The sequence below is a fragment of the Castor canadensis genome, chromosome 9 (genome assembly GCF_047511655.1).
Source record: "Castor canadensis chromosome 9, mCasCan1.hap1v2, whole genome shotgun sequence".
Classification (NCBI taxonomy): domain Eukaryota; kingdom Metazoa; phylum Chordata; class Mammalia; order Rodentia; family Castoridae; genus Castor; species Castor canadensis.
In genome coordinates this window covers 123,863,157-123,890,353 of record NC_133394.1, presented here as the reverse complement: position 1 = coordinate 123,890,353, position 27,197 = coordinate 123,863,157, and the positions used below count along the sequence as shown (strand labels likewise).

The 27,197-nt window shown below is 41.9% G+C and overlaps 1 long non-coding RNA gene, 1 other non-coding gene and 1 pseudogene across 4 annotated transcripts in view; 2 read left to right on the top strand and 1 right to left on the bottom strand.

Moving 5' to 3' along the window:
• Positions 1 to 27,197, bottom strand: part of LOC141410994 (uncharacterized) — an 86,910-nt gene that overhangs the window by 22,514 nt on the left and 37,199 nt on the right. For all 3 annotated transcript variants that reach the window (XR_012435833.1, XR_012435834.1, XR_012435835.1), the window contains exons 2-3: positions 20,951 to 21,037; positions 18,176 to 18,332 (exon numbers count right to left, since the gene is read on the bottom strand). This is a non-coding gene — a long non-coding RNA (uncharacterized lncRNA). The remainder of the gene's footprint in view (positions 1 to 18,175; positions 18,333 to 20,950; positions 21,038 to 27,197) is intronic.
• On the top strand, positions 16,954 to 17,060 carry LOC141411157 (U6 spliceosomal RNA). The gene has a single exon (XR_012435997.1). It is a non-coding gene; the product is annotated as a U6 spliceosomal RNA (small nuclear RNA).
• On the top strand, positions 25,857 to 26,814 carry LOC109685155 (cyclin-C pseudogene; annotated as a pseudogene).

Below are 27,197 nucleotides of genomic sequence, written 5' to 3'. Positions count from 1 at the left end.
AATATACCTGGAACACTTCTTCAATTAAACTTGTGCCAAATTTTGAAAGCAGTTTGCCAGTTTGAATAAATTTTATTGCCTAACATGTGCAAGGCCCTGGATTCAATCACCAGAATCCTCCCTCCCCCTAAATTTTTGACTATGTAAACCATGAACAGGCTCCTCTGTTCACTTAAGTGTTCACTAGGAAGAAGCTTTTATTATTTATTTATTTACTTATTTTTGCGGGACTGGGGTTTGAACTCTGGGCTTCACGCTTGCAAAGCAGGCACTTTACTGCTTGAACCACACCTCCGTCCATTTTGCTCTGCTTATTTTGGAGATGAGGTCTCACAAATTGTGATCCTCCCAACATTAGCCTTACAAGTAGCTGGAATTACAAGTGTGAGCCACTGGCACCCAGTGGGAAGATGCTCTTTAAATATATCTGTAGCATATGATGAGAAATTGGACATTTTTTTAATAAAATTCAGATATCTCAGTAACTGTCGCTCAAAGCTTGACTACAGAAAAATAAATGTTTTCGGTCACATAGGTGAGTTTCGTCTTAATTGCTCATATGTTATCAGTAAGTATACGGTGCTAGTACAACTCCTCCTTGCTAAATAGAACTCATTCCGCTTTTTAAAACACACCGGCACACTGATGCAACTCTGTTAGAGCACCATACTATTTCCTAAGCTGGTTTGGGGGGGAGGAAATGAGTGGATTTTTTTCTCATGTGAAATTGTAGCAACAACACCTTGCCTTAAGACATGTGGGAAGTGTTACCAGGAACAAGTTCTGGAACTCACTGTCCATGACATTCCAGAAAACTTGGAAGAGTGTGAAATTTGAGTATCACAGAATAAAACTGACAACATATGGGGCTTTCCTAACCAGTGTTTAAAAGACACTCGTAGAGCTGGTGGAGTGACTCAAGTGGTAGAGTGCCTGCCTGGCAAGCATGAGACCCTGAGTTCAAACCCCAGTGCCACAAAAAAAGAAAAACAATAGATATTAAAAGACATTCGTATTTCCTCAACAGCTAGCACTTTTCTATGCAACTTACCATGTCATATTTAACACCACGTTAGCACTTTGTAGCATCGTAACTATTCAACATGCCTTATTCTTTGTGTGGACTGCACAAGCTTTTAGACTGAAAGGTCCACAAAGGCTGGAACTCTCTCATTACGTGCTTTTCCCCACACAGCTTAGTGATGCACACAAAGAGCTTAGTTTGAATGGTATTCTAGAACTCATGTTTGACCATGAGACAGGACTGTAAATGTTTGATGAATAAATATGCTTTTTAAAAAGGGAAATGTGTGATAGCAGAGAGGCTCAAGTGGTAGAGCACCTGCCTAGCAAGCATGGGGCCTGGAGTTCAAACCCCAGTACCACCAAAAAAAAAAAAAAAAAAGAAAAGAAACGTATTTTATTTGTAACATAAGTAAAAGGAATTTTCAAGGCATTGTTTCAAATAGTATTCTTGAGTGTAAAAGTTTTTACACCCTTTATTAACAAGCAAACAAAACAAGAAACCAAAAATTTATCTTCTTTAGAGAAATGTGTTCCAATGCTATTCTGGCCACAGAAGCACTCCTGACTGTCATTCATTCATTAGCAAGCACCTACTACGTGTTGTTACATTGCCCCAACTGCTAAGGAGACTTTTAAAAAGACACTAAACATAGTCCTTGAAATAAAGGAGTTTAGTCATCATGAAAAAGGGACTCACCCTCAGGCCACCTGCAACAAACCATGGTACACATATGAATATTACATGACATTGATTAGGCTCTTTCAGGTTGTCATGAAAAGAGATGTGCTCTGGTGACTTGGGTCACTGTGGCTCATTGTGAGGCTATGGGTGGAAGCCGTTTCAGCAGCTGCCTGGCGGAGCCTGGCAGAACGGGGATGTCATTCAGGATACTGTATACCTCCAGCCACCTGTTCTTCTCCACATGGCTTCAGCAGCAGGCATCTGCTGCTCAGTCTCTAGTGCTCTGCCAGTGTAGTGATTCAGTGACATTAATGTCACATTCTGCTCTGCTTTGGTGGCTAACTGCTCTCTGCCTTTGCTTTCTCTACTCTAGGAATCCTGCTTTGTCATGGTTCCACATCTCTTAGAGATCTACTCTATATTTTAGCTTAGACCTTCTTGGGTCTCATACTCAAATTGTGTGGAAGATGCTTTGTTGGATTGGCTAACTCCATGTAGGATACAGGGACCACACTGGGTGCAGCTCTTGCATGAGCGTGCCTGATGGGCCACTGGGTACTCCACTGCATTGGCTGCAGCATCATTTCTCAATGTAGCCAGGGAGGAGGGTCCTGGTACAGACCTGGTCAGCCATGCCTAGGGCTCTGTCGGCAGCAGCTCAGGCGGGGCATGGTGGAGGCTGCCACTCAAGCCCTTGTTGACTGTGCTCTAGCACAATGTCCCACTGTATTGTTTACCATCTTGACTTTGACCACATCAATCCTCAGCTTTGCAATAATGTCACAGTTATGACTGATATTTGAAAATGCCTTTTAGAAATTGTTGAAAGTAGAAAGAAAAAAAAGCTAAAAAACAAAACTTGAATGTCAGGTGAGTGGGATGTAATAAATTATGATATATTTCTAACAAGGAATATTACATAGCCTTCCAAAACAATCATGATTTGGGAAATAATATGACAAAATGCTCACTGACATAATGTTAAATAAAAATTAGTACACATGAGTTACATACTGTTAGTAAACTAATTATACATTCTCACATACAGAATTGAGAGAGAATGAACTGGAAAGACAAGTTGATAGTGACTCTTGATGGTAAGATAATGTTTGAGTATTACATTCTTTTTTTTTTTTTTTTACAAATTCTTTATTTCATTCTATTCATATGTTTAAACTTCCAAAAGTTTTTTTTTTAATCACTCTCAATTATAATATATATATAAGGCTGTATACAAGACTACCCTTTCTTAGTAGGCAAAGCCCACAAATTGTTTCACAAAAAACAAGCTACGTGGTACCCCACTTCAAGTAAAGAGGGTTTCTTTTCTTATATGTGACCCATAATCAAAAAGAAAAAAAAGATGACAATGAAATCCAAGCAGGAACCCAAGCCTTATATGCACATATGAAAAAAAAATGTATACACAAATTGAAACATCGCACTGCAAAAAAAAAAAAAAAAAAAAAAGAAAGAAATCCAAGCAGGAGAGAGTAACGGATATTCTGCGTCTATCATGCACCCTATACTCTAGTTCTTAGGGGGACATCTGGGTTGTCAAAATCCAGTCCCATTCAGTAGACAGAAAATGAGATATGATCTTTGGACAACTGAACGCCAATGGGTGAAAAACGTAACAGCAAAAGATAATACAAGGGAGTTTGGAAACCCAAAAGTCACTGTTAACTCTGCCTGCAAGAGTGGGATAGGGAACTTAGAACACTCTTGACATTGAGCTGAACCTTAAATGGTATCTACTGAATTTTTAATTGAGCCAGAAAAAAAAAGAAAGAAAAAAAAATCACCTTTCTTCCATTCCCAAATTTTCAACTAGCTGAGAAAAAAGATCAAAAAATAGGGCAGATGGGAAACCAAAGAATCATCTTTCCTTGACAAAGTTGATCTCTTTAAGGCTTTATCACTGAGGTAAGTGTTTCCAATTCTGAACCCAGCATGAGACAGATTTACCCATCCTATCAAAGGATTCCCAGGAGACAAAGAGGTTTTCTGATGGAGAGCAAGACCCCTGAAAAACCCACGCAGGAGAATCAGAGCAGAGCATATGCTCAGCAGGCAGGCCTACACCCAGATAAAAAGAACAGGAAGAAGCTGGAGGTATATGCTTAGTGCAGTGGGTTGAATGTGACCCCAGGTATATCTACCCCGAATCTGTGAATGTGACCTTGTTGACAAAAAGAATCTTGAGATGAGGTCATCCTGGATCAGAGTGGTCCCTAAATCAAAAGGCAAGGGTTCCTAGAAGATACAGGCAAAGATGGGCAGGAGAGAGCATGTGACAAGCAGCAGAGACAGGAACCAAGCATCTACGAGCCAAGGAACGCAATGGATCTTGGGCTACTACCCAAAACTAGGAGAGAGTTGGTTTCTGAAAGGAACCAACCCTGTCCATATCTTGATTTCAGACTTCTGGCCTCCAGAACTGCAAAATAATCAGTTTCTGCTGTTTTTAAGCCATCCAGTGTATGGTAATTTGTTACAGCAGCCACAAGGAACTAATACACTCATTTTTTTTCTAAACTCAACAGTCATAAGTGGAGAGTCCATAAGTGGAGAAAAGAGAGGTCAGATTATTCCCCTAGGGGACCTCTAACACACAGAAGGAAATATTATAAGTGAGGAAGATCTGACTCCTCCTAAAATAAAAAATAAAAGCTGGTAATGTTTTTTGAGTGCTTCCTACACCAGCCATTGTTTTGAGTGGTATCATAAGAACACACCAGGGACTGTGTAGGGGAAGGGAATTCTAGGCCAAGGGGAAAGTTCCATGGGGCTTTCCCAACCACACACTTCTTCCTCTATTCCTATGCAACTTCCAGTCATTCAATGGACATTTTTTTGGCCCAGGGCTGCTGTGATTTACAACTTTGAGTTGTCAGGTTTCTCACATTCTCTGGTTAAAAACAATTGTGGGGGGAGTATTTTGTTTAATTTAAAAAGCTTATATAGTGCTTATAAAAAAACATGGGTGTATTAGGGTTCTCCAATAAGATGTGTGAATGTGGATAGATGATAGATATAAATGATAGATTAGATAGGTAGATAGATAGATAGATAGATAGATACACTGATACATTGACTAAGTATATCATATGAGTTGAATCACAGTATCAGTCCTTTGGTGACTAGCTTATTACAGTCCCCATATTGTCTTCAAGATTCATCTATGTTGTAGCATATGATAGGATTTCTTTGCTTTTCATGGCTGAGTAATATTCCATCATGCGTATACAATGCATTTTGCTTCTCCATTCATCAGTCACTGGACACTTGGGTTGCTTCCTTCCACCTTTTGGCCATATGAATACACAGCTGCTACATGGTGTACATGTATCCATTCAAATCCCTCCTTCGTTTCTTTTGGGTTTATCTCTAAAGTGGAATTGCCAGGTCATATGGTAATTCTGTTTAATTGGGGGGAGAGGTGCCATATTATTTTTCACAGTAGCTGAACTGTCTTACTATTGTAGTCATTTTAAAACTTGTCAGAGAAGATGGGATTAACATTTGCCTAAGTCCATTACAGACATTAATACCTAGACATACCCAAAAGTGAGTAAAAACACTCAACAAGCAACAAAAATAAGTATAGATACTGCAGGTTGATTATGGAGCCTCCTTTACACCCTTCTTTCCTTAGAGAACCCCAGTTTTATTCAGATACTCTCCTTTTTCCTACAGTCATGACCCTCAGGGGAAACTAATGCCAGCTGTAGAAACGGGTCTGATTGTCTAAGGAGAGCTCCGTTGCCTTGGGAGGGGCTAGGCCATGCTGAGGTAAGGGACCTAATTTCAACCAGCGGAATTACAGGGGCCTGTGTTGGCACTCCTAGAAAATTGTTCCTTATTTTTAGTAAAGTGTTGTAGAGATATAGCATCTCTCATCTCCTTTACACATTGTCATTTCTACATGTAACTCCTAGAATTGCCACCACCAGGCTGCCATTAACCTGAGAATAAAGCCAACATCAATGACAGAACCGTGGAGAGATACAAAGAATCCAGGTCCTTGATGGTAACTCAACTACTGAGTTGACTCATCATATATACTTTGATCTACTTGATAACAGAATAAGCTGACAAAAACATTTGATTTTCCATTAAAAAAGCAATTTGGCTTATATGTGAAAGGGGAAACCCCAGAAAAAGGATAAAGGAGAATAAAATAGAAATGGCTTTTGATCCTACTGTTTTAGTCAGGGTTCTTGCTTGCAAGCAACAGAAACCAATTCTGACTCACTTTAGCAAAAAAGAAATGTATCAGAAGGCTTGCAAAGGAGCTGCCAGACCAGAAGCAGGAGAACCAGGAGCCTTTCTCTCGTGAGCCAGGACCAAGCTGGAATCCACTGGAAGCAGCAGCCCTCCAGCCATGGCCACCACCATTATTTCTGCTGTCGCGACAACGCCATTCTCATCATTCCATCACCACTGTGAGCACCTGCTTGCTGCCTTCCACGTGTCAGGCCATGGCTGGGACCCTGGGAGGAGCAGCACTTACTCTCGCGACCATCCAAATGCAGAGCAGCACTTAAACGCCTGAGAGTGAGTGTTCCTCCATCCCACACCCTCCCACGCTCAATGACTCACTTGTCTCATGGAGTGCAGGTTCCGTGCCACCCACCCAAGATCTGAAATTCAGGGGGCAGCATGAGTGTCCAAGCCCAGTGTCTGGGACCACACCCAAGATGCCACACAGGGAACAATGAAGGGCCTTCCCCTTCTCCTTCCACAGACAAGGGCACGGCACTCTACTAAAATGACATGCAATAGCAATTGCCCCCAAACAGCAGCCACCTCAGAGACAATCACAGTTAGCACAGTTTGAGGGGCAAGTTTCTCCCAGCTTTCCTCCATGTATATTGGAGACAGGGTGCAAAAATGACTTTATGATTCTTAGAAGAAATTTATCCCATTTCCTTCTAACCAGCATCATGTCCTGATGTCTGACCTATGCCACCCTCACGTTAGGGACCCCATAAGTGATATATTTTAAGTGAACCACATGTTAAATTTATAATTTTAATATCAACAGTATCTGATCTGCTCATTCTTTTCTTAAGTCACTGATTGGATTTTGAAAGTCCTGTCCTGAACAATTTAAGTTATTGCAAGCTAGTTTTTTTGTTACTGTTTTTGGTGGGACTGGGGTTTGAACTCAAGGCTTGTGGCTACTGCTTGAGCCACACCTCCAGTCCACTGAACATTTAAGTTATTGTAGGCAAATGGATTGACAACCAAAACCCCTCAGACTCACACACATGCTAATGACAGGGTCCCACCAAAGCACCACCAGCAAGACTACAAAAGAAACCCAGAGTGTGGGATTCAGGAACCACAGTCACTGGCTGACTTCACTGTAACAGTGATACTACAGAAAGAGGAAAAGGTTTTGAAGTGTAAGCAGTTTACCAAGGAGAGAAAATATATATTCAAATAAATCAGAAGTGAAAAGAAACTGTAGAACAATGCAACTTTCAAACTTGCCTGACAGGGTAACTTTTTTTTTTTTTCTTAAAATTAAACGGTGTTTATGTACCTAGTTTGGTCTTTCTCAAAGTACGTCCAGAAGTCACTTTTTAAATTTTTTTATTTTATATTGGCAAAGTCATTACTCAGGCCCTGTGTGCAGGTTTACCTGGAGTTTTATTTCATCATCCTGGAGCTGACTCAGTTTATGTGGCTAAGGTGAGTAAGAGTTAAAGGACAGACACTTTTTACTTGGGACTTTCTAGAAAAATTGATCCTTGCATTTCCCATTAGAAGGTCAATTCAGGTCAAAAACTGAAAGACAGGAGAACTAATGGATGTAGTGAGACTTCATTAAATTAAGGACAAATGGACCTCGTAAGCAAGAGATTCAAAGCTTCCTGGTTGGTGGCTGTTCCTTCATCATTTTACTCTTTGACTGTTTTAAGCTATGAAACTCAGAGCTCAGTGTTCACGAAAATTTTAAATTTTCTATTACATGGCTCAAGTAGCAGGTGTGATCAAAATGAGAATCACACAATGAGATTTTAAAAATTTGTTTCAGCTTACGATTCTTGGAATTCTTTGACCCTCATCACCTCTTACGAAATGAATGAATCTCAGTTTGCACAGATGTTTACCATCTACTGTTATTGTTTTTGTTGCTGTCATTATTATTATTATTGAAGAAATCATTGCAAATGGTAAGAATATCCAGAAGGACAAGCCCAAGGAGACTCTCCTGGGTAAGACTATCTGCCCTACATTCTGAATCCCTAACCTGCTATATATTTTTAGGAAAAGGCATGCACAGTTCAGCACACACTCCCATTGCCACCTTCTTCCCTCAAAAGCTTGGACTGGAGGTGTGCCTCAAGCAGTAGAACACATCCTTCGCAAGCATGAAGCCCTAAGTTCAAACCCCAGTCCCATCAAAAAAAAGAAAAGAAAAATAGCCAGAGATTTCAAGCCATTTATGCTACATTTAACCCAAACCAGCATATGATGTAATGAGACCCAATACGAATACTGCAAAGGCTTTCCTCATTTCTAAAAGGAGACACAAGACAGAAACATTCCATTTTCTCCTCTGGACTATGTCATCTGAAAGTGACTGGACTTTGTCACCTGCAACTGTGAAAGGTCATCTTGTTAAAATGTGGACAAAAACCAATGTCAGGAATGACAGTATGGAAAGTTAAATAAAAGAAAACCTAAGATCGTGATGACATTGCTAACCAGCTGAAGGAACCTTTCTCTTGTGAGATATTGCATCTTCATAGCTTAAACAACTTAGAATTAGATTTTCTGGTACCTATGGCAAAGGCACACTGACTGATTGTGACATTTTGCCAAAGTGGCCCAAATTCTTCACCCCACCCTGTATCTACAACCTAGGTAATACAACTTTGCCTCTTTTCATCCCTTTAATAAGAGGCAATTTATTCATTCCTTGACTCTGGGCTGGGCTCGTGACTTGTACTGCACAATAGAATGTGACAGAAGCAACATTGAAATGTTTGAAATAAGAGCCTCAAGAGGCTTTGTACTACTGGGCGTGGTGGCTCACACCTATAATCCTAGCTACTCAGGAGTCAGCGATCAGGAGGATCACGGTTCTAAGCCAGCCCGGGAAAATAGTTCAGGAGACCCTACCTCGAAAATACCCATCACAAAAATAGGATTGGTGGAGTGGCTCAAGGTGAAGGCCCTCAGTTCAAGCCCCGGGACTATTAAAAAAAAAAAAAAAAAAGGTTTTGTATCATTTCTCATGTGTACAATTCTGATACCACCATATAAAGAAAGCTGGGCTAGATGGTGGAGGAAAAAAGATCCTGGGTGGAGGAGAGCATCCCAGTTTTCTCAGTACCTCTACTGACCTATAAACCAGCCAGCCCCACTCAACCTACCAGCTGATCATAGATATGTAATCAATTCAGCCCAGATTAGTCAAGCCACCCCAGACCAGAACTGCCCAGAGGTTCTAGCTCAAGTTCATTTTTCCTTTTCATTTTTAATTTTTGTGTTGGGGGGTTGGGAGGTTGAGACCAGGTTTTACTATGTAGACCAGGCTGACCTTGAACTCATGATCCTCCTCCCTCAGCCTTCTGAGTGCTGGAATTACAAAGATACACCACAATGCCTGGCTCCAAATTCTAAACTACAAGATAAGAGTTAAATAAGCAGTTGCCAATTCAAGCCACTATGTTGTTATACAGCAAAAGTAAAAGTATAAAGAGCAACTTCCCTTCACTGCGTGTATCATTATGCAATCTTTAAGTGTGTATCTATCTTGGCATTGGGATAGATATACATGTTTAGTGCCAAAATTATGTTATTAAATATATAAAGGCTATAAAACTCTTGCACCATTATAGAACAGGAATAACTTAAGCCAATACTGGCATCTTTAAATTATTTCAGTTTTTGACCTTTTATAAGGCTGCCCCTAGTAAGTGGAGAGAGGATGGATAGTAAGAAAGGGTGTGTATTATAAAGCTGTGCACAGTCTGAAACTGTATTTGATATCAGAAACCATTTTTGAGTGTGTTTATAAACCTAACATTTCCTTCTGCCTTGGGTTGGTGTTGCATTCAGATTGCATTCTCCATGTCATCTGTAACCAAGTACCAAACTCAGAAACCTCTGACTGGGCACTGGTGGCTCATGCCTATAATCCTAAATACTCAGGAGGCAGAGATCAGGAAGATCATGATTCAAGGGCAGCCCAGGCTAACCATTTATGAGACCCTATCTCAAAATTACCCAACACAAAAAAGGGCTGGAGGAGTAGCTCATAGTGGTAGAGTGCCTGCCTAGCAAGCATGAGGTCCTGACTCCAAACCTCGGTATTGCAAAACAAAAAGAGGGAGAAAAAAGAACACTTCTGAGTAGAGGGGAAAACTAACCTGCAATGAAATGAATCATAAAATTAGCTGAAACTAGCCTGAGAGAACACCCAGTTCAGCTCCCCGCCTCAATGCCGTCATCTCCCCTATAACATTCAGTTCCATTTAGCAATGTACCTGCTACATGCAAGTCCCTGTAAGGCAGGGAATCCAAGAAGAGTAACAAGTATCTCTGCCTTCAAGGTCAAGTACCATCAAGTAGGAAAGATACCACGCTTACTTTAAGAGACTTAAGTACAAGCCAGTGTGGAGTCAAAAGAAAGATTTCTCCAACAGTGGAAGTAGGGAAGAGATAGCTTGGGAAATGGTCCTCGAGGGATGGATGGGATTTTAACTCTTGATGTAGAGTGGGAGGAGGAAGTTCAGGTGGAGGGACTGTCATAAGCATAGGTAAGGATGTGGGAAGCAGTAAACCGACATGTCAGATACTGGTAACAATCATTAAACATTTGTAATGGGAGCATGCTGGAGTTTTTCCTCCCAAACTTTTCCTTCTCTTGTCTTCTTCATGTAAGTAAATGGTACAGCCATTCATCCATCAGCTCCAACCCAAGCCTAGGGCACACTTTGTTTTCCTTCCTACCCTCAAACAGTCACAAAGTCCAGTCACCTCTAACCACAAGATGTGTCTAGAATCCAACTCCTTCTCACAACCCGTCACCAACAGCTGAGTCTGGTCCATCTTTTTCCATAGCATCCTCCTAATTTGACTTGCTACCTCTACTTTTAATCCCTCCTCGTGATCCCCTACACCAGCCCAAGTGACTTTTATAAAACGGAACTTCTAGTACTCCTCCATTGGGAGAGGAACCACCAATGGTGCCTGCCAAGCTGGGAATAAAATCTAAACCCCAAGGGCTGCGGGGTGTATCCTCCACATTATCTTGTCTCATGTCTTCCTTCCTGTGCTCTTGCCCACTGTCCCTTCTCCACACTAATCTTTTACTTTTCAACTCTCTAATCAGTTTCCCTCAAAAGCTAAAATCAAGAAGATTTCAGTAGGGCTCTTGTCCTTCTGGGGACTCCAGAGGGCAATCCTCTTCCTTGCCTTTTCCATTTCAGAGAAAAAGATTCTACATGCTTTGGTTTGCATACCCTTTCCTTCTTCACGGTCAGCAAGAGCAGGTCAAGTCCGTCTCGCACACATCACTCTGACACTGTGCTGCCTCTTTCCATCTTTTCAGGATGGGATTACATTGGCCCACCTGAATAGCCAGGTTAAAATCCCTTTTCAACTGGTTTGCAACCTTAATTCCTTCTGAAATCTCTAATTCCCCTTTACCATATGACCTAACACATTCACAGTTTTCAGGAACTAGAATGTGGACATCTTAGCTTCATCTACGTCTGTAAACTGAATTTGTGAATAAAGCACGGTAATGTAAGGGCTTTACATTATTTCATTATCACAACCATGAGCTAAGAACAATTATTATCCTCATTTTCCATTTGAGAAAAAGGAAACAAAGAAGTGACTTGCACAAGGTCACATAATTAGTCTGGCTGGAGCCAGACTGAAGCAGGAAAAACTCCAAGACCTGTGTTCTTAACCATTGTGCTACAGGTCTCCTCACTAGGGAGTCCTTGAAAGAGACAGGTAGGGCCTCGGAGAATTCTTCTTGAATAAACTTTGGCCTAGTGTGTAAGCACAAGGGAATGCCTCCTTGGCATATGGCTATTCAGTCATATGGGTGGGTACTATTGGTGAAGACAAGCTCCCTGTTCGAGGCAGAGCTCATTTCTATCTGTCAGCTTGGTCTGGTCTTAGTCCAGCTAACCACAACCACCCACAGGTTCCCCAGGATACTTTTAACTAAATGAAAACTCTCTCATGTTTCCTGAGTAGGCCTTCAGCAGAGTTCTCCTCTCTTTCCTACTTGGGGAACTGGGCGATGCCTTGAAGAAACCCAGGGGCCATCATCACCTTCTGTGAAGACAAAATCAGAGCCAGCCTCACCACCCAACTTTGGTGGCCCTTCTCCTGGATCTCACCCACTCTGTTCTCACTTGAAGACCAAAAAACTCTCCCACAGAGACAATACCCCTTGCTCAAAAACTCAGCACCCAGAATGCCCTAGAGGAGGAAGAATAAGTGTGGCACTTTCATAGTCTTCTCCCTCTATGCCTCCCCCCAAATTTCCAGCTCCCCCATCAGGAGAGTGGGTGGGTGAGGCATTGTTGTAAGAGAACACCACTGTCTATGTGATGAATGCCAGGACCACTCCCTCAGGAGGCTAGGAAGGAGAATGGAGAGTGGGTGGCAAAAGACAGAAAAGAAAGACAGTACTTTTCTTTTTCTGGCAAATAATCCAGAAAATGGATAATTCCCACAAACATAATCAAGTTAGAGATCCGTGTGTAATTTAGCAAGGTACTTACTAGCCAAATAATGACTTTAATTACTTGCAGGAATTTTGAAGGAAAATGTACTTAGTCATTTAATATGGTTATTCCTTGGAGAGAAATCTTTCAAAAAATGTAGAAGCAAATAAGACTAAGGTCAAAGTATGATCTCCAGGTCTGTGTCAAAAGAGCTGTCCAGAGTACATATCTCCCTTTACTGATCCAGCTACCACACACACACACAGTCAACCATCTCAATCATACACATACACACACACACACACATACACACACACACACATTCATTGCAGGTGACATGTTGCTCTCTGTTGGATCACTCACACTAGGGGAGGCCAGCTGCCATGTTGTGACAGAATTCAAGTGGTCTCATGGATAGCCCAGTGGAGAGGCCTCTAGCCAACAGCTAATGCTGACCACCTGCCATGTTGAAAGTGATCTTTGGACCTCAGACAAGACTTGAGATGACTGCAAACCCAGCAAACTCATAACAGACTCTAAGCCAAAATCACTAGTCAAGTTACTTCAGAATTCCTGAGCCACAGAAACCGTGAGACTTGTTTTAAGGTGTTGAGGATTGAACCCAGCCCTTGCACATGCTAAGCAAGTTCTCTACCATGGAGTTAACCACCAGCCTAGACTGTACATCTTCAATGTTGATTTAAAGGAATTTGTTTCATACAACAGATAACTAACTCAGGGAGCTTTGGAATAGCATAAGTGAAGACCTCAGTGAGCTTTACTGAGCTTGGGTTATTGTGAAGATTAAATAAATAAGGTGTAGAAAGTACTTAGCAAGAAGTCAGGTTTTTAGTACCCAATGAGTAAACCTGAACTATGGTTATTTTTTTATTTGTAATGAAGTTTCTTCATCCAACAGTCTCATATTACAGATGAGGACCTTAGAAAAGCTCAGACCACCCCAGCATGGTGGGGAATGCTTGTAATCCCAGTGCTTGGGATGGTGAGGCAGGAGGATCTCAAGTTCAAGGCCACTTTGAGCTACATGCTACATGGTAAGACCCTGTCTCAGAAAGAGAGGGGGAGGGAGGGAGGGAGAGAGAGAATGAGTGCATGCCAGCGAGTCTGAGAGCAATGACTGTGGCCAGATGAGCAGTCCTGAATTTCTGTGGAATGCTCTCTTGTTGCTAATTGCTGTTAGGAACCCAGGAGCTGTTTTAATATTTTGAGGCGAATCACCTGAAAGGCCATGGGGAGGAGGAAAGAAAGGCAGATTGTCTGCAAAGTCCACAAGCCTATTGTGTATAATCTTAAAAGATCTTAGAAGGGGCTGGCTCCCAGCCTTTCTCTAATAAGAGAGTTAACTGTGCTAATACATCTAAAACCTTAGATCAGCGTCTGTCACATAGTAAGTACTCAACAAATGCTATCACTATTTCTATTCTCATGAACACCTCAGTGAACTTGTCAATGACTTTCTGACTCACACCTACACATGTAGCATGCTGTCAGTCACCTCCATGTTTACTTGCTCTAGTCTCCTGTGCCTCAATGGTCTTTGCCCTCCCACAAGCCTGGCTCAGATGTAGGTCTTTGGGGAAGATATTTCACTCAAGCAAACCTGCTTTGGAGGCATTCTATGACTATGGTATTGTCACTGCAGGCTGCCTTGGGTACCCCTCCTCTGTGCTCCTACAGCATCCTCCATAAGCCACCATCAGTACCTAAGAAGATATATATGTGTTTCACTATCTACAGCTGTGTAACAATCTATCCCCAGTGTGGTGGGTTAAAGCAAGCCATTTTATTTGTTCACAATTCTGAGTCAAGAACATAGGTAAAGCTCAGCTGGGTAGTTCTACTCCATATGGCATCATTCAGCTGCACTCAACCAGCAGTTGGCCTAAATGCAATGCCTACAAAGGGTTCGCTCACACACAAAGGGCCTCAGAGTTCCTCTCATACTCCATGTGACTGGCTTGGGCTTCTTCACACCATGATGGTCGTCTTCTAAGTCAGACTACTTCCAAGATGACAAATGCCCCTACAAGAAGTATCTCAAGAGTGACAAAAGCTGTTTTAATATTTTGAGATGATCACCTGAAAGGCCATGGGGAGGAGGAAAGAAAGGCAGATTGTCTGCAAAGTCCAGAAGGTTATTGTGCATAAACTTAAAAGATCTTAGAAGAGGCTGGCTCCCAGCCTCTCTCTAATACGAGAGTTAACTCTTATTAGACCTCTTAAGGACTAACCTTGAAAGTTCCACAACAGGGCTACCACACTTGATTGGTCAGAATTAGCGACAGGGCCAGCCCAGACTCAAGGGAAGGAGTGTAAAGAATTTGTGGCCATCTTGAAGCCACCAGCACAAGTCCCTGTCCCAACAAGGTTCTGAGCTTGTTGAAGGCCAGGGCAGAATTCTGTTAGTCTTGGTTAGCCCCCACACCTAATTGGGAAGGTGCCTGGTGTGTAGTAGGATGGTAACAAGGTGTAGAACTGTACTTCCACACAATGTAGGGAAGCTCCAGAGGAAGATGAGCTGTGTTAACAAAATCCCCAAGGCAGCTCCCCTGGGAGCTGGCAAAGCCTCCCACCCATGACCTCTGCTTGCTGTCAAATCCATCTTTAGTTCACTCCTGGCACAACAAGGTGTGTAAGCAATGCCAAAGTCACTAGCCAGTAACAGTGTCTCTAGCTGGCTTCAACACAAAGGGCAGAAATGAAATGTTCTGTGTCTGTCTAAAGGACAGATCTGTGTAAACATTTCCAACTCTCTAGTGCTATAGAGGTCAGGAGCATCCCCAACCAAAAAGACTCCCAAATCTCCTTATTTGAGAAAAGCCTTCCACCAAACTTCATGCAACCAGCAGTCAAAGCCAGTGGCCAGACCATGGGACTTACTCCAGAATTCCCTAGAGAAAGTCCTGTTGATTTTGCCCACGGTTAGGGCAGCAGCCTGACAGTAGTGCATAATGCCAGCCTCCCAGGACCAGGTGCCAAGGCAGAGCGATGGGCGGTGAGGGCGAGGGCGAATCAGCCCCGACCACCAGCAATTCTGCATGCAAAGAATGTCTTGCCTGGCCTGCAGCCAGCATTGGCACAGATGCCCAATTCTTACTGAGGAAAACCAACAAAACTTTAAAATACCTACCTGAGGTTTACTTCTTTGTACATTTCAGTGTCTCCATGGTCTCCCTGATGAGATGGCTTAGGTCATTTCCTACGCTGGGATCTCAAACAGCTGGGGAGGTTGTGGGGAAATGGCCACAGACAAAGCACACCTGACACCCAGTAGAAGTAGAGAAGCAGCTCTTTCCCCTCTGTAGCTGGGGACAACCTGGCAGATGCTATCCAGCCTAAAAGAATCACTTGTATACAAGTCAAGAGTGTTCCAGATGCATGAAAAAGTGATTGGTGTAGCAACTTTCTGGACTCTTGAGAGTGAAAAGTGTTGCCCAAGTCACCACATTGTCTCCCTGTGAGGCAGCCAAGGGTGCAGAAGGAAAACATGGCAGGAAAGAGCAGGAACCTTTCCTTCACACTCCAAGCTGGGTGGAATCCTGTAACAGGTGGAGGGGGGGCAAGTGAGGTGCATTCATATTCCCCCAGCTACCATATTCCCACCATTCTTCCCGTCTCTAAAACTAGGTTTTAAGTAGGAATTCCATGCCAGATATTTCCAACCAACAACATCTAGTGAGTACCTTCCACGCAGCAGGTCCTGATCCAGGTGCTACAGATAACCACAAATCCAAGAGACAAGCATCCTTTATATGGGAATTTTCTAACAAGCAATCAAAAAGGCAATTTTAGGTTATAACAAGTGGTATGAAGAAAATAAATTAAGAGCGTGAAAAATGTGATAGAGAATGGCTCCTTCAATAGAAATAACATTGAGCTTCCACCTCACCCCAGTCAGAATGGGACCAAGAAAACAAACAATAACAAATGCTGGTGAGGATGTGGGGAAAAGGAACACTAGTGCACTGGTGATGGGAATGTAAATTAGTGCAGCCACTACGGAAAACAGTACAGAGGTTCCTCAAGAACATAAAGATAGAACTATCATATGTTCCTGCTATCCCAAAACTCCTGGAATATGTTCAAAAGAATGAAAGTCAACATAAAGTAGAGGCACCCACCTACCCATGTTTTTAGCAGTACCACGCACAATAGCCAAGCTGTGGAATCAGCCTAGGTGCCCATCAACCAACGAATGAAGTGTTATTCAGCCATAAAGAAGAATGAAATGACATCATTTGGAGGAAAATGGATAGAACTGGAGACCACTGTGTTAAACAGAATAAGCCAGACTCAAAAAGACCAATATCACACCATAGGCAAAATCTAGACCTTAAAAAATATATGGATGTAAAAGAGGGACTGTTTGGTGGGAGGAGGAAGGAGGAGGAGAGGATGATGAGGAGTGCATATGATCTAAGTACTTTATAAGCATGTATGAAATAGAATAATGAAACCCATTAAAATTGTTAAACAAGAGGGAGGTGGGAGTAAAAAAGAGTAATAGATGTGCTCACTTCGGCAGCACATACACTAAAATCAGAACGATACAGAGAACAGTAACATGGCCCCTGAGCAAGGATAACATGTAAATTCATGAAGCATTACATATTAGAAAGGAAAAAAGAAAAGAAGGAAGGAAGGAAAGGGGTGAATTTGATCAAAACACATTACATGTATGTATGGAAACATCTCAGTGAAATCCCTTTTTGCAATTAATATACACTAATTAAGAGAAAGAAAATAAAAAAAGGGAGAAAAGAAAATAGCTCCTTCAGGCCAGGCATGGTGTAGCATGTCTATAAACCCAGCACTACGGAGGCTGAGGCAGGAAGACTGCAAGTTCTAGGCCATCCCAGGCTACATAACAAGATCCTGTTCCAAGAAAAAAAGAAGGAAAGAAAGAGAGAGAATGGCTCCTTCAGGTAAACAATGCCTCTCTAGGAAGGTGACATTTTTAGCTAGTCCTTCACAATGACATTAAGGACTATAGTCAGGAGAGAAGAACTCCAGGCAGAAGGAAAAGAGCACACAGACAGAAGAAGGTTTGGTGTCTTTGAAGAACAGAAAGAGGGCCAAAGTGGACACAGATTCTCCTCGACTTACAATGGGATCACCTCCTAATAGACCCACTTAACGCACTTAACCTTCCAAACATTATAGCTTAGCCCCGCAGTGGACCATAGCACTGTTGCTTCCCCTCATGATCATGTGGCTGACTGGCAGCTATGGCTTGATGACCTCGCCTAATACCTCCACCCAGGATCTGTGTTACTCAGCTTTCTGTCACTGTGACAAGATACCTGAGATAAGCCCAGCCTTGTGGCTTGCCTCTGAATTCTAGCTACTTGGGAGGCTGAGATCAGAGGGATTACAGTTTAAGGCCAGCCTGGGCAAATGTTCCCAAGACTCCAGCTCCAAAACAATCAGAGCAAAATGGACTGCAGGTATGGCTGAAGTGGTAAAGCACCTGCTTTGCAACAAAGAAAGATTTGTTTGAGCTTGAGGTGAATAATGAAGGGGTGAATTCAACTGTCATATATTGTAAGCACTTTTGTAAATATCACAATGTACACCCGCTGCGTACAAGAATAACATAATAACATAAATAAATAATTTTTTAAAAAAGAAATTGTATGTGCAATAGCTAGTACAAGACAGCACTGATGTTTAAACCCAAGTGTATGAGTTATCTAATGCTGTTTGAGTCCAAACAGCAAACGAGTAATACCTGGGGCAGTTGCTGAGACCCCAGCAGAGTCTCAGGGTCTCTCACGAGGCTACTGTCAAGCTGCCGTCCTTTGAAGAGCTGAGAGACCATGTTCAAGTTTGTTCATGCAGCTGCCTGCAGGTGTCTTCATCCATCCCACGACATGGCAACTGGCATCCTCCAGGGCATGTGATAGAGGACAGAAAGAGAGAGAAGCAAATCGGAATCAATAAAATCATTTATAACCCAGTCTTAGAAGTAACATACAGCCAGCTCCGGTGGCTCACGCCTGTAATCCTAGCTACTAAGGGTTCAGAGATCAGAAGACTGCAGCTCAAGGCCAGCCCCAGCAAATCATTCTCAAAAAGCGAACCTCGAAAAATACCCAAACACAAAAAAGGGCTGACAGAGTGGTTCAAGTGGTAGAGGGCCTGCCTAGCAAGCGTGAAGCCCTGAGTTCAAGCACCAGTACTGCCACCAAAAAAAAAAAAAAAAAGTAACAGCATCACTTCTGTTGTATTCTTTTGGTCACATAAACTAGCTAACATAATGTGGAAGGAAACTATGCAAAGAAATGAATATTTCTGGGATGATGGCTTCTGTACCAAGTCTATCTTACTTGGAAACATGCAATCTCTTTACTTATTTCTTTAACAAATATTAAGTGAATATTAAGACAAATCTTAAATAATGGCCTCTAATCTTTTTGGACTAATCAATAAAAACACTTTTGACAAGTCACTCACAAAACATACAAATTTTATTCCATTTTAAATTTTATATAGATGTGTATACAGATATACACACAATTTATTAGGTGTATTATGTACTTACTAATATGTACAAAAGTCTGGTATATAAATATGGGAACATATAGAAAAAAGATAAGATAAATTCAAAATTATGAAGTATTTCAAGTATTTATAAAGTAATGTTACAAAAAAATCATTTTGCTCTCACCTTTAAATTTTTAATTTTTTTTTCCAGTACTGGGGTTTCAGCTCAGGGTCTCATACTTGCTACTACTCTTTGTGCCACTCCGCCAGCCCTGTTTTGTATTAGGCATTTTCGAGATAGGGTCTCCTGAACCATTTGCTTGAGGCTGGCTTCGAACCGTGATCCTCCTGATCTCTGCCTCCTGGGTAGCTAGGATTACAGGTGTGAGCCACCAGTGCCCAGCACCTTTAAACTTTTATTAATATCTTAAAGTACTATATAATTGAATATGCCTCACATTGATTTAATCCTTTGTAAATAAAAGGTCTGGTTCTAAATTCTGTCATTTTAGTACTTGGTTTTAATCACTGTCAGACATGGAAAAGATCTCTCTCTACAAGGCACAGTAGCTCATGCCTGTAATTCTAGCTACTCAGGAGTGGGAGATCCAGAGGATCAAGGTTTGAGGCCAGTACAGGCAAGAAGTTAGTAAGATCCCATCTCAACCAATAGCTGGGTGCCATCCCCACTATTCACGAAGCATAAATAGGATTGTGGTCCAGCTGGCCCCAGGCAAAGATAGCAAGACCCTCGTCAATAAAATAACTAAAGCGAAAAGGTCTGGGCCCGTGTCTCAAAAGATGGAGGGCCTGCCTAGCAAGTGGGAAACCCTGAGTTCAAAGGCTGGTCTTACCAAAGTATGATGATCATGTTTCAACGCCATCACTCAGTTAAAGTTTCTGACAAGAATTGGCTTTAAGAATTAACCTAGAAGGTAACACCCACGCACAGGAAATCAATGTGAGTCAATGCCCTGTATAGCTATCCTTATCTCAACCAGCAAAAACCCTTGTTCCTTCCTATTATTGCTTATACTCTCTCTACAACAAAATTAGAAATAAGGGCAAAATAGTTTCTGCTGGGTATTGAGGGGGCGGGGAGATGGAGGGGGTGGAGTGGGTGGTAAGGGAGGGGGTGGGGGCAGGCGGGAGAAATGAACCAAGCCTTGTATGCACATATGAATAATAAAAGAAAAATGAAAAAAAAATAAAATTAAATAAAAAAAAAAAAGAATTGGCTTTAAATTTCGATCTTTCCTAATGTCAATTATTAGTTCATAGCAACTAACAAGAAATTGATTCAAAGTCTCCTAGAACTGCTTATCATTTTTAAGAGATTAGAAATTTTGTTTCCAAGTTAAGTAGATCTGGAAGTTTTGAAAAGGACACATTTATTACACTTTTGGCAGCAAAATCACGGAACTACTGGAGATTCTCCAAATATCCATTCAAAATGCCCCGAGAGTGTCCTCTCCACTTTGTGCTGAAGCAGAATACAGTAAGCCCACCTTATTCACAGACTTATGGCACAAAGTTTTGACCAAGTGTGGACAAAAAATAATACATTTTAAGATTAAAAGAAATTTCCAAACCCAAACTTTTTAATTTCCCCATACACATTTGACAGCTCAGCTGATGCAGAGAAGCTATCAGTCAGCCCCCCATGTCATCGGCTATGCTGAAATCGTTGCGTGATGTGTTGAGTGCTTCCCTGCTCTTCATTTTGTAAAATCTGCCTTCCCAAGAGCAAATGGTGCCCAAAAGCAAGGTAAAAGTGAATGCGCTTAGTTGAAGTGATCAAATGAAAACCTGAGATTTGTTGAAAGGCCACGTGTCTTTTGTGGGAGTTGGGCCATGTTACAGGAAAAATGAATCAAGCATCCACAATACAGCACTGAACTCTGTGCATCCTGATCACACATGGGATCATGTGGTCCCTTGGAACCACATGCCTGCAAATACCAAGGGTCTGCTATACTTGAGACTGGGTAATTTACAAGAAGAGAGATTTATTCCTTACAGTTCTATCGGCTGGGAAGTCCAAATCAAAGGACCAGCATCTGGAGAGGGCTGTCTTGCTGCATCATAACACAGCAGAAAGCATCACCTGGTAAAAGAGAGCAAGAGATGAAACGCACAGCCTCGCACCCTTCTCTAACCCATGAATCCACCCAGGACCAAAGCACTTCCTACCAGGCCCTACCGCTTAACACTGATGAATTGAAGACTGATTGCCAATACAGGCTTTGTGGGGATACATTAAGACCAAAATGGCATTAAATGTGGCTACTGCATTATTTGTTATTAAAAGATTACATTTATCTGGATAATTTCACGGTTTCTTTTTTTAGCTAAGCTTTTTCTTTCATGGCTTTCTTCAATAGTATTGCTGAACAAGCACTTAGATGAGCAGCTAAGGAAAGGTCATCTCCACCCTTTCTTGTCACTCAACAAGGCAATATTGTTGGATATCTCCACACTTAGTCTCTTTGTAAAAAATAGTACTATATATACTTATGTATGTATATATTACACATGCATATATGTAGACATGTATTTAAATTACCCATTTAGGAATAATAATCCATTGGTTATATAAGATTTCTTGTACTGGTAATGGAAAACTAGGTAATTCAGAACAACTTTCCCACTGAGAATAATTAGCAAAACAAAATATTTGTTAAAATCGTCAGGAAAGTACTAGAGAGCTGACCAGGCAGTGAAGTACTAGGTTAGAAGCTGGCAGAGGGCAGAAATCAAGAGAGAAGAGTACGATGTCTTTATGGCACATGCCAGTTTCTAAAAGGACTGAGAGGCCAAGAGGCTGAACAAAAAGGTTGCTAAAAGTGTCTCATAGAGCCAAAGCCAAATATGGTGCCCAGCCTCACCAAGCCAGGATAGCTCTGATGAGCCTTTGTGCTTCTGGGTGGGAGGACAGTACTCCAGGAACAATGACAAGCCAAAAAAATACTTGGAAATTCAATTTCATAGCACCTGAAGTCAGATTTAAAGTGATTCCATAATTGCTGGTGCCCCAAGAACAAGTAGAAGCAAACATAAATTCACCCTGGAGTATAATAATATCATTCTAGAACTAATTATGTCTAGAATTTTTTTTTTCCTGCGCTGGGGATCAAATCCAGGGCTTTGTGCTTACTGGGCAAGTGTTCTGCCACTGAGCTCTACCTCCAACCTATAATTTATTTTGAATACAAATATCTAAACATAATAAATGGGAGGAGAAAAGAAAAAGAAGACAAGACCACATGAGTGAAAACTGAAAAAACATAGCCATAGATCACAGAAGCTCAGGAAAGGAAGTAAGATTTCTCCCCAACATCTGGACTTCAGGCAAAAAAAAAAATTCAAGAGATCATTGAGGGTACAACAGGTATAGAAGTAGAAAAGGTATTTAGGATGATGGAGCTGTAGTACAAGAAAAGAGGGATCACAAAGCAGTAAGAAATTAGGTATAGAGTCTGAGGACAGAGGGAGGTTGACTTGGCAGTCCACTCAGTCCATATTAGGATTCTTTAAACTGTTCTGGCCAGAGACTGAGGACAGGTAGCTCTAGAAATAAGGAAGGGAGTGTGCCAGACAAGGAATTGAGTAACTACACGCACACACATACCAGAAAGAGTGTTTTAAAATTTCATCTGGACTCTCATGACACCTGTTCCTTCATCTTTCTAACCAGTGCAAGGCAATAGTGACATTTCTATTCACTTCTACAATGCTAGGAGTTTCTTAAAAACAAGAGTTTTATCCATCTTTGAAAGAAAGCACCCAGCAGGGTGACCGGCATTAAAGGCTCTCAATAAATGTTGAATTAATGAGTAGATGAAAGAATAAATGATTTATTTCTACTTGCAGAAGTCAGAGCTCCAGAATTACACAGCCACCAAATGAACACTGAACCTCCTTCCCCCATCTCTCTTCTGCCTGACCTATACTTCACCACGTCCAAATTCCTTCCCAAGCCTGCAGGAAGAAACCCAGGGCCTGGAGGGTACATTCCTTGGCTTCTGCTTCACCCAAAACGTTCCATCAGTTGACAGATGTTAATTGGAATATGACTCTCATTTTCTTCTCCAGTTCTGGGTGAAACTAGATTCTTGAGAGTAACTGTGACAAAATGATTTTGCCCTCCTCAAGTTGTACCCCTGCTTCCAGGCAGGGTATAGAGTTGGGGGTGGGGGGGTCTGTCTCCTTCCCTCCCCCTGCTCAGACACAGGCCGCTGACTCATCTTTGCTTATTTCCAACCTCACATTCCATCCACCAGGACATCTTGCCAACTGTTCCTTCCAAATATTTAGAATCTGGTAAATCCTCTATCCAAGCCACCATCATGTCTTGCTCAGATTATTGTATCCTGTTTCCCTGCTTCCATCTTTGCCCTCTTTACTGATTTTAAGAACAGCAGCCAGAATGATCCTGTCTCACTTCTGAAAATCCTCCACAGCTCCCATCTCACCCAGAGAAATATTCGGTCCTTGCAGTGATGCAACTTCCCCTGTGCTGCTAGTTGGCCTAGGGTTCCCCTCAGTCTGCACCTTCTACTATTTTCACTTTGCACCCCCTCTGTCCCAACACACACCCTTTACCTGGAGCACTTCCTTGAATTGAAAGCAAGGCTCCAAGAGCCACTTCTGCAGAGATGCCATCCCCTCTCTCTCCTGTAGTTCTCTATTTTTTTTATAGCACGTCTCACCTCCTAATATATCATATAATCTGTGGATTTTTTTGTCTGCTTTCCTCAAACCCATTCTGATAGAGCAAGAGCTTATTTGTTTTGTACATTTCTATATCTCCAGCACTTACTCAGTGACTGAAGTGAGATAAATGCACAGTGGATCGCTATTGTTGTTGAGTGCTTGAACAAATGTCAGATCCTTTGACAAGCCTATGGTAGTGGAGGGGAAATGTAGATGAAAAATGAAGACACCAGGCATAGCAGTATAGTTCTATAATTCCAGCAAGTGGGAGGAGTTTGAGGCCAGCCTGGGCTACATAACAAGACCCCACCTCAAAAATAAATAAAAATAAAAATGAAGATGAATTAGAAGAACTGTTCATGACAGAATGGAGTCTGTGATCAGAAGACTTCCAAATTCTTTGTGTCCCATGGGAAAGAATCCATCGCAGGACACGTGAGTGTAAATGCAGTTCATTAAAAGTCAGGAAAGGAAAAACACAAAGGGAGCATGGTGGGCACAGGTGCAATGTGGAGAAGAGAGCATGCTTCTCTTCTCCAGGTGCTTTTAAAACCGATGCTAACCTATGGGAAGGAAGGAACCAGGTGATTCCCATCCAGTGATCAACGAGTGGGGAGGGGCGTGGGTAGCTCCCAGACCATATGAGGGCCGTCCCTGACCCAGAGCGTTGTCAATTTGAAAAGCAACATTAAGTTTGTGAGTGCAGAACTTTTCCTAATTTTAGCTTGTCTCGGAGCCAGCCGCAGTGTGTAGGAGCCACAGGTTAGTATCCTTCACCCAATGCCTGCATTGGTCACAACAAACAGTTGCGACCAATAACCAGAAAGGTGCAATCAGTCATGCCAAGTAACTGGTTATTTTGCTTTTGTCGACTCTGAATTTAGTATATTACATTATTTCGGAACTTTGACATAGATTCATTTGCTCTAGCAAATTCAGACCTGAACATCCAGACACAGAAATTGTCTGCTCCCTTGGGAAGGCAGGGATTTCATGTGGCCTGATCTAGGCTTTTACAAAGCAGACAGAAAGGGTTTCCTACATGTTTGAGCGACACCACCACCCTTCTCCTAAAACTCCCTCCGGTACCCTTGGTTCAGGAGAACCTGGAAATTATAATTTACAATTAATTGACCTCTGAAAAAAGCCCCAAGGAGAGCAGCAGACAAAAGCATTCCCAAGGGGGATTCTTTGTTGACACTGGGCTCTGGTTACACCTCGGGCTTGAAAAGGGAGGAAATTCTTCAAAGCCAGAGCTTCCCCACTTTTGTCTGTCCCCAGCACTATCCCTTCCCCCACCTCATCCTCCCCAAGGGATACTCTGGAAGTTCAAAAACACAAATGCTGCAGGGGGAGGCATTTTCAGGTTACACCCTATATATAACTAAAGTACTTATAGGTCCTGTCTCATGTTACTTGACTTGGCAAGGGTTTAAAGCCTTAAACAATTCCTCTCAAGCGTGCCCTGTGTGAATCCCCTTTCCTGTCTAAAACCCTTCCTTGGCCCAGACCCTAGGAGTCACCTTTCTTCTTCCGGCCACTCCTGGCTCACCCTCTTTCAGTCTCCTCACAAAGCACAGACCTTGCTCCAGGGCCCAGGTCTACTCCATAGTTGCAGGGCCACTCAGCTGACATCTCACTCGTGAGGGCTTTCCTCTGACCCTTATCAGCTTCCTGCTTGTAAGTCTCCTGTTTTTCCAGGCCAGAGTCAGAGGGGGACAAATGCATGGCCCAGATGAAGCGTGAAGTGCCTTCGCCCACCCAACATCAACCGCACATTCCGCTCATCTGCCTGCCACCTGTCCTCTTGGCCACTCACACTCCTCAACAGAGTTCCACATAGCCTGGGGTAGGGCTAACTAGTATTGGTTAGTCTCGGTTAGGGCTTTTTCGACATCAATTTACCGGGGAAAAAGGGGGCCCCAAAAGTGGAAGCCATTTGCTATCAGTTAAAGAACCTGTTAGGGTCAGAGCTGGAGCAGGAAACTTGACTTACAGACCCAGGCCGGGCTCCTCTGGCACTTACATTCCCTGCAGCTTTTCTCTTCCTGTTTCTCTCTCCTTGGAAGGCAGGCTAAAATTAGGGAAAGGCTCTTTCGGTCACCGCTGCAGAGCAGAGTCGAGCAGATCTGATCCAGGATCATGGATACACAACGGGCTGGGTCTATGGTCGCTCTGCCAGCTGGTGCTTTTTCACCGGGGCGAGCTGTGTTCCGTGGCAGGGAACTTTTGGCAGAGCTCCCATTATTTACAATGGATTTTGGATAAACAAGATCTGTTGAAGGAGCGCCGAAAGGACTTAAAGTTTCTCTCAGAAGAAGGGTATTGGAAGTTATAAATTTTTTTTTTACAAATGTTATACAAGCATTAGGTGAACATCTTAAATTAAGACAACAAGTTATTGCCACTGCTACAGTTTATTTCAAGAGATTCTATGCCAGGTATTCTCTGAAAAGTATAGAGCCTGTATTAATGGCTCCTACATGTGTATTTTTGGCATCCAAAGTAGAGGAATGTGGAGTAGTCCCAAATACAAGATGGACTTCTGCTGCTATATCTGTATTAAAAACTAGATTTTCATATCCTTTCCAAAGGAATTTCCTTATGGGATGAATCATATGTTAGAATGTGAATTTTGTCGTTTAGAACTAATGGATTGTTGCTTGTTAGTGTATTACCCTTATAGACCTTTGCTTGTGCAGCACATGGTGCTTCGCCTTGCACGGAGGATATGAATGATACCAACCGAACGGATCTTTGCCTATTGTATCCTCCTTTCGTGATAGCTTTAGCTTGCCTACACGTAGCCTGTTTGTACAGCAGAAAGATGCCAGACAGTGGTTTGCTGAGCTTTCTCTGGATATGGAGAAGATTTTGGAAATTATCAGGGTTATTTTAAACCTATATAAGCAGTGGAAGAATTTTGATGAGAGAAAAAAGATGGCAACTATTCTTAGTAAGATGCCAAAACCAAAACCACCTCCAAACAGTGGAGGAGAGCAGGGTCTAAATGGAAATCAGAAGTCTAGCTACAGCCAATCTTAAAACATTCCGAAGAAGTTTATAGTGAACCACTTGGAAATAAACCATTGGAGAGATTTCAGTAATGTCTTCAGTGGAACACAAATGACAATGAATAGCTTATTTCTGTCAAGCATATTGGGAAGTGATTTTATTTTTGCAAAATAAGTTTTTCTTTACCTAATTTGATTCTAGTACATAATTGATTAAAATTTCTTGATTATAAAAGCTTGGAAAGGTTCTAAGGGAACCTACAGAAAGACAGACATAGACATTTCAAAGTTAATAGTTTCTGATTACTATATTTATTGATTTGGATAATGAAAACTTTTAGTTTTTTATTAAGTCAGGAAATATGAAACATAATTTGTTAAAAATTCTCTTTGGTCATTGAGGGACCAAAAAAGGACATAAACAGTCATTAAATGAGGGGTTTGTTTTTTTTATTCCCTCCGTAAGTAACTTTAAAAACTATGTAAGTAATCAAATCTTACAAAATCCTGGAAGATTTTGGTAATGATTCTGATAAT